Source organism: Cryptomeria japonica, chromosome 10, assembly GCF_030272615.1.
Source record: "Cryptomeria japonica chromosome 10, Sugi_1.0, whole genome shotgun sequence".
NCBI lineage: Eukaryota > Viridiplantae > Streptophyta > Pinopsida > Cupressales > Cupressaceae > Cryptomeria > Cryptomeria japonica.
In genome coordinates, this window is record NC_081414.1 from 469264668 (window position 1) to 469272421 (window position 7754).

Sequence of the window (7754 nt, forward strand, 5' to 3'; positions counted from 1 at the left end):
TAGAGATCTTCAAGCGACATCACTTTCAAGATTGATCGTAGTTGGTCTCAACCTTGGATTATGAATTTTGCCTTTTCGGTGCAAAAGATGCTATGAAACTAGTCACATGGCTAGTAGTTGCACTAGATCCAAGGTCAAGTTTGAGCACCAATTTTGGTGGACTGATGCTCTTCCACAACATTATGTTGTGGATGCCCCTTCAAAAAACCATGGGAAGGATCCTTTTCCCCATAAGCCAAGAAAGAGGCCTCATTGCAAGAACATATGGGGTAGGATGGTTGAAAGATGCAAACATTGACAAAGGCCATTTCTTCACAAACTCCAACAACTTTGAAATATCCATAGAAGTTTGTTGACTCCAAGACCAATGGACAACATTTCTACTTCTTCCAATCCTTAGACAATCCTTGTGAACACCCACAAGGAGGAATTTGTTGCCAATAAAAATGACACAAAAGAATAAATTTTATGTTATGGGGGGGATATCCCTTTAGAGGAAGTAGATCAAAATACTTTGGTCTCTTCTCCCTTTGATCAGGGATGGACCATGGTCAAACAGAATAAATCCCCTCCTGGTAAGCACCAAATTCTTCTCAGATCTACCACAAAAGGAGGATTTAGTGGGTAGGATGGAAGTCTCATAGAGAAAGGACTTAATGACAACACAACAATTGAATGAGAGTTGTAATTTAGTATGAAAAGTTTAGAAAGTTATGAGGACTACATAACTTTGTATTATATTTTCTATAGCACCCCTTGGGTTAAGGTCTTGCATTGATGTACTTGCTTTTATTTATTAATAAAAAACACCTCTTAGAAATCATAAAAAATATGCCATCTTCATTGTCACATTGTATGGATAGAGGGACATAACCCCTTTCAATATGTATAGAATTAGTTGAGATAATCATGAAAGGATGGGAATTGAAAGTTCAACTTCATAAAATATATGATAATACACACACCTAGCACAATATTAGAATACAATCCAACACAAATAGACAAAATAGTACTCGAACTCATTGAGTAAACAAACATAATAACTCATCCTTGCTACATTATATTTAGGTTGTAGATAAGATAGCTTGGTTAAGGAGTAGGGTATGATATCACTACCATAGATAGGGAACACTCTATTACTGGATTATCCAATTTTTCCAATCATTTTTTTAACAATGAGATGGGTTAGGTATACCTTACTAAGAATCAATAATTCCCCCATAAAATGGGAGGTAGCTAACTCTTACATGGATCGGTCCAATGATAAGATAAAGACATATTATCTTTGATTTGTTGTTTAAAGGGGATAAACAATTCTCATCCAAACCCATCTTTCCATTGAGGAACAATATATTTTACTTGAACTATCAATCTACCATCTAAGGTGAGGACACTAGCATCTAAAAGAAGATAAAGAGTGTAGTGTCCTAAATTGTCACCGGGCCAATTTACACCTCATGTTTGTGCCCCTACTTTAGCATGTCCTATCCTCATCATCTTTTTGGGTTTTTTTGTACCTATTCTCCACCTTTGAGGCTATTAACAGCCTTTTTGTGGATCCTACCATGGGATACCCACCCCTATTTTAGTTATGTTTTGGTCTTGATTGAGGTGGGGCCAAGGCATGGAATTTCCTGGTCTGGACCATGGTGCCCCAAACTTCCATGGTCCCACTTAATTAGGCCCTAATTTGAAATGGGGTCGAGGCTATATCTCATCGGTAAGATTTGATCCATGTGGCTCTGCATGGCCATTGGAGGTCGGCCTAATCGATAATTTATCTAGAACCTCCTATATAAAGACATTTTATCAACCTAATTTTGTCTAAGCATCATAAGTTGACATATCCTAGCACTCTCACATCCATGAAGCATTCATTATTACATTTTCAAAGATCTTCAAGGTTGCATATTCATCACCGACAATTGTGGAGCAAAATTACATCAACCTTATGCAAGCATATGTGTGTGATTAGGGTTTTGTGTTTGTCATGCCATTTCATAAAACATTTTTTATTACATTCAAAGAGAAAAGAATCATCATCAACAATTGCATATTTGAGGTATATCTATCCAACATTTATTTCAGTATTTGCATTATTTCATTCAAGGTCAATTCCTAAATCAAGGTTTGCCCTAGGAAAACCCCTAGTCCCAAAAATTTCCCCTTTCTTTTTGTGTGCATGAAATAGGTACAAATCTGCATTTGGGAGGATCGACATAATTCACAAAGATGAATAGGTTCGCTTTTTGATAATGAGAAATTCGGAGGACCATGGCGAATTGATACTACCCAATACCAAAAAATTAGGTTGAACTTTTGGGAGCAAATCTATAACATCTTATTTTGCCCAGATCCAGGTTGGTGTCTCCATACGACATCTGTAGCTCATTGTTTCTGCTTAAACTCTTCAATTATCACTTATTTTACCCTAATTTTAACATTTTCACAATTCAACTTAGAAAGAGGGACAAACAAACCAGGTGAACCTAATCATAATTTTAGACTTTTTTCCCTTAGGATTAAGCCTAGATCTATTAGGTTCATCCCTCTTTCAATGTGGTGGTCTCTCAAGTAAAATTAGTGGTTTTGTTACCTTAATTGGTGAAGCCCTAATTTTTACCATTACATTTTGTTGAACCCGACTCCTTACACCACTATTTCCTATTTGTGTTCTCAAATGTAATTTGAAGGTATTTTAATTTTCAAGTTTGCACTCATAGATTATATTTTTAATCAAATTACATAAATTTAGAGGTTAAATTCATAAAAACCCTAATTTATTTTGGTTGATTTGGTTTGTGGGTTGCATAATTTGTAACTTTTGTTTTCAGATCTGATCTTAGACATTCATAATGGCACTTAATAGATCTAATTTGTTTGCCATTACACATATGATTACATTTTGTTTTACTTATATTTATCAAAATCATATGTTGGATAATGGTTTATTTCACTTTACATTGCTTTTTTTCATTCATAGCACTTTGGCATATTGCATTTTTAGAATTTCCAAAATGCTTCCTATTAATCAATTAAATCTCAAAGCTTTTATCCATGATGTATGTTGTTTTATGGTGCTATTTTTAAGAAAATGCATTACATATGTAGATCACATAAAAGTTTTTGTAGATCACAATCCTAGAGATGCTAATGAAAAACCTAATACTTGTACCTCTCCTAGGGTATCTCATGTGAATGAAGAGAGAACTAATACTCCTATCAATGATCTCTCTAATGTAGAGCAATCATTAAAGAGAAACAAGGCACCATCTTCTTCTCATACACATACCCTAGCACAAGGGGGACAAGGTCAAAATAGTGGTGTTTCAATCTCTCTAGATCCCCCTTATTCTCCTAGAACTTATCTTAACCATCAAAACATTTGTAGAGAAGAATATGTTATGTATTTCATTCATGATCTATCTCCCCGCATAACATTAAGTAAATATGAGGCCTTAGACGATAAGGATCTTCATTCCCAACCTATCAAAGATCTTATGCATGATTATAGAAAGGAGAATTGTCCTACCAAGGATATTCCTTCTTCATCTACTTCTCCTTTTGTTCCTTCTAGGTGTACTTACAATACAAATTTTAAAGAAATTCATTATGATATTCCTTCTTCTTCTCAATTAAAAAACTCTTATAGGAGTGGTTATAACATAATATCAAGACAAGGTTATAGAGGATAAGGATTTGGAAAATTTGAACAAATAATCAAAGTCTCTATAAACCCTCCTACACAAGCTAGTATCGAAGGTCTAAGACATCCCCATCATTCACCTATGGATGATCTTCTTAAAATTCAAAACTTTAAGGAGTATCTTGCAAAACATAGAACATAACGTCCATATATATGTGCTTCTTCCTCAAATAATTTTTTTCTCACATCATCAAACTAATAATTGTGATACCAATGATTGTCTGGATTTTCAAAATGGAATGCAAGGATTAATTGATAATGGCATAGTCAAAATCATAGAAAACAATTTGTTTTCTTCTAGCAACCCTTGTCCTACATATCAAGAGACAAGACATGCTCCTATTAATGACCAAGAGAAATTAGCTACTAGAATATTTTGGAGATTGAAGTATGATAATAATGTTGTTTTTCCTTTCATTAGACTTAATTATAATTATAAGCATAAGGAAGGTGATTCACATTGTCTTGTGAATCATAGTTATTCTCATTCTTTTGGAAATTATAAAGCATTTAAAATATTTGTTCAAGACGAATATGATAGAGTTCACATATCTCTTACAACCGATCTTGCACTCTTTCTTGGTAAAGAGGTAGTGCCTTAGCACTCTATTCACCCCTCATGTTGCTCCTCAGCCTATGAAACTAGTAGAACTTAATTTCATTGGGGGCTCTTTGTCATAAGAGGTGATGCTTTTTCAATAGCTATCATCTTGGGGTAGTAACATTATTCATTCTTGCCTCTATGATTGGGGGGCAAGAATATTATCTTATCTTTACTCCATAGCTAAGGTTTCACTATTTCATTTAGGGTTGGTATTTTTCATACCTTTATGTCATTTCTTTCTTGAAATGGTACGTCTCTTATGATTAATCTCTCCTTGGGAGGGTGTGTGATCCTTCATTGTAATCTTCCCTTCATTGAAGATTACCTCTTATTTAGAACTGCATTTTGTATATCTTAATTTCTTTTCTTACATTGAATATACTTTCATTTGAGTACATGTGTGTTCCTTGTTTAGGACCTTTATTTTCTTGGAATAGTGCATTTTCTTATGTATAATCTCTCCTTAGAGGTTTTGTAATCCTTCTCATTGTCCTTACACTTGAGGGGCATTTATATTTCTTACCCTTTCGAAGGATCCACTTTTTCAATGTTGAGTGGTGTTTGCTTATTATTTGATGTCATTCCCCATGTGAGGTTGTTGTTTTCTCGAGGATTATCTCTTATGCAAGAGGTGTGTATCCTTGAATACAACCTCTTTTGCACTTGGCAATGTATGCCTATTATAAACAAACACTTCACTTTGGGTCAAAAGTGTGTCATCCTTCATCAAGAATCCCTTTCACCTATCAATAGGAGGAAGGTAGGCATTCTTGTTCTCCTTCTCTTCTTTTCATAGAAGATTTTATGTTTGTTCAAAATCTCCTCTTGAAGGTAGATGTCTTTTGAGCAAAGATCTCTTCTCCTCCAAGGATTCCCTTTACACTTGTTGCAAGATATCTCTTATTCAACTATCATATCCTTGCTTGTAAGAGTATTGCCTCTTTAGCTTGAACATTGTTGCCTAAAAGGATATCTCCTTGGTGTTGAAGGTGTTTATCCTTGTTTCTAGCTTCCTTAAGACATCAAAATAGGTTATGTTGACATCTTAAGGGGGGGCATACATATCGCCCTCTTTGTACTATATTGTACTATATTTTTGCAATGTCTTAAACAAGGTGTTCATTCTCGAAACTAGAGAAAACAAACTCTTACACAAGATGCTTCATGCCCAAGACCAGACACATCATTTATATATGTCTTAGATGGGGTGCACATTCTCAAAACCATAGAAAACAAACTCTTACATGAGATGTCCTCTAAACTAGGCATTTATTTGTCTTACACCGAGTTATACATTCTCAAAATTGGAGCAAACAAACTCTTACGTGAGATGTTCTCAATACCACACACACGTTATTTGTATTTTCATTTTATGTCTTACACAGGTTGTTGCATGCTTAAAACTAGAGAAAACAAACTCTTATATGAGATGCTTAACACCTGAAACTAGATAGTTGCACACATAGCAAGATGAGTGGAACTAGAAAAACACAACTAGACTATTCCTACTCTCCTCCCCAACATGGACCACCTAGAAAAAACACAACTAAAATGTGCATCAATGTCTTCTCTCGCTCTTCTTCTGATGTATCACCTAGAAAAACACAACTAAATTTTGATATCCATGTCTCTCTCTTTTCTTCTCATCATGAGCTCATAGCTTTCCTATTTTTAGTTTATGATTTGATGCATGCTCTTGCTCTTTTTATGTGACCGCTTTTGTTCTTGTGATGACATTTCAAGAATGATATTAGTGGTTGAGACATTTTTATTATTGAGGTCTCTTTGGCTAGTTGACTTGAGGTTTTGTTTTGGTTTTTAGCTTTTGTGCTTTGTGTCTTTTGCTTTTTGTCATTGTTTGTCTTTGATAGTCTTTTTGTATTTTGTCTTGTTTCGTGTGCCCTTGCATGTTATTGTGTGAGTTAATATCCTAAGATTGGGGGTTTGGTTCTTTAAAATTATTGATGTCTTATACTCCTTGTGATCTCGCTCTTGATTTCTCCTCTCTTTCATCTTTCATCTACTGTACTACAAGTATTTGCATAGGGTCATACTCCCATTAAAGCGGGGACTAAATGTAGCATTTTAAATTATCATCGGGCCAATTTACAGCTCATGTTTATGCCCCTACTTTAGTGTGTCCTATCCTCATCATCTTTTTGGGTCCATTTGTGCCTATTCTCTAGCTTTGAGGCCATGAACAACCTTTTGTGGGTCCTACCATGGGATACCCACCCCTATTTTAGCTCTATTTTGGTCCTGATTGAGGTGGGACTGGGGTGTGTAATACCTTGGTCTGGACCATGGCACCCCAAAATGCCATGGTCCTGCTTAATCAGGCCCCAATTTGAAATGGGGTTGGGGCTATATCTCATTGGTAATATTTGATCCTTGTGGCTTCACATGACCGTTGGAGTTTGACCTAATCAGTAATTTACCTAGAACCCCCTATATAAAGACATTTTATCAACCTAATTTCATCTAAGCATCATAAGTTGACATATCCTAGCACTCTTACATCTGTGAAGCATTCATTATCAAACATTTTCAAAGATCTTCAAGGCTGCATATTCAACATCAATCATTATGGAGAAAAATTACATCAACCTTATGCGAAGATATGTGTGTGATTAGGATTTTGTGTTTGTCAGGTCATTTTTATAAAATATTTTTGATTACATTCAAAGAGCAAAGCATCGTCATCAATAATTGCAAATCTAAGGTATATCTATCTAGTGTTTATTTTAGTATTTTCATTATTTCATTCAAGGTTAATTCCTAAACTAGGATTTGACTTAGGCAAAACGCCATTCCCAACAATTTTCCCTTTCTTTCTATGTGCAGGAAATAGGTATAGAGCTGCATTCGAGAGGATCAACATAATTCACAAAGATGAACAGGTTCACTTTTTGACGGTGATAAATTTAAAGGACCATGGCGAATCGATACTACCTTGTCCCAAAAAATCACATTGAACTTCTAGGAACAAATTTGTAACATCTTATTTTGCCCAGATCTAGGTTGGTGTCTCTGTACGACATCTATAGCTCACTGTTTATGCCAGATCTCTTCAATTTTCACTTATTTTACCCTTATTTCAATATTTTCATAATTCAACTTAGAAAGAGGGGCAAACAAACCAGGTGAACCAAATCATAATTTTAGACTTTTTCCCATTGGGATTAAGCCTAGATCTATTAGGTCCATCCCTCTTTCAATGTGGTGGTGTCTCAAGTAAAATGTGTGGTTTTGTTACCTTAATTGGTGAAACCCTAATTTTCACCATTACAAAGAGCAACTACCCGCATCTTCTTTAAGAGACCTATACATAGGCAAGTTATTACTTGATATGAGGTATAATTGAGCTAACACACTAGGATTAGTATTTCAAAAAGAAAACAAGCTAGCCATTAATGATAAGAAATTTCCACAATCCATAGTATA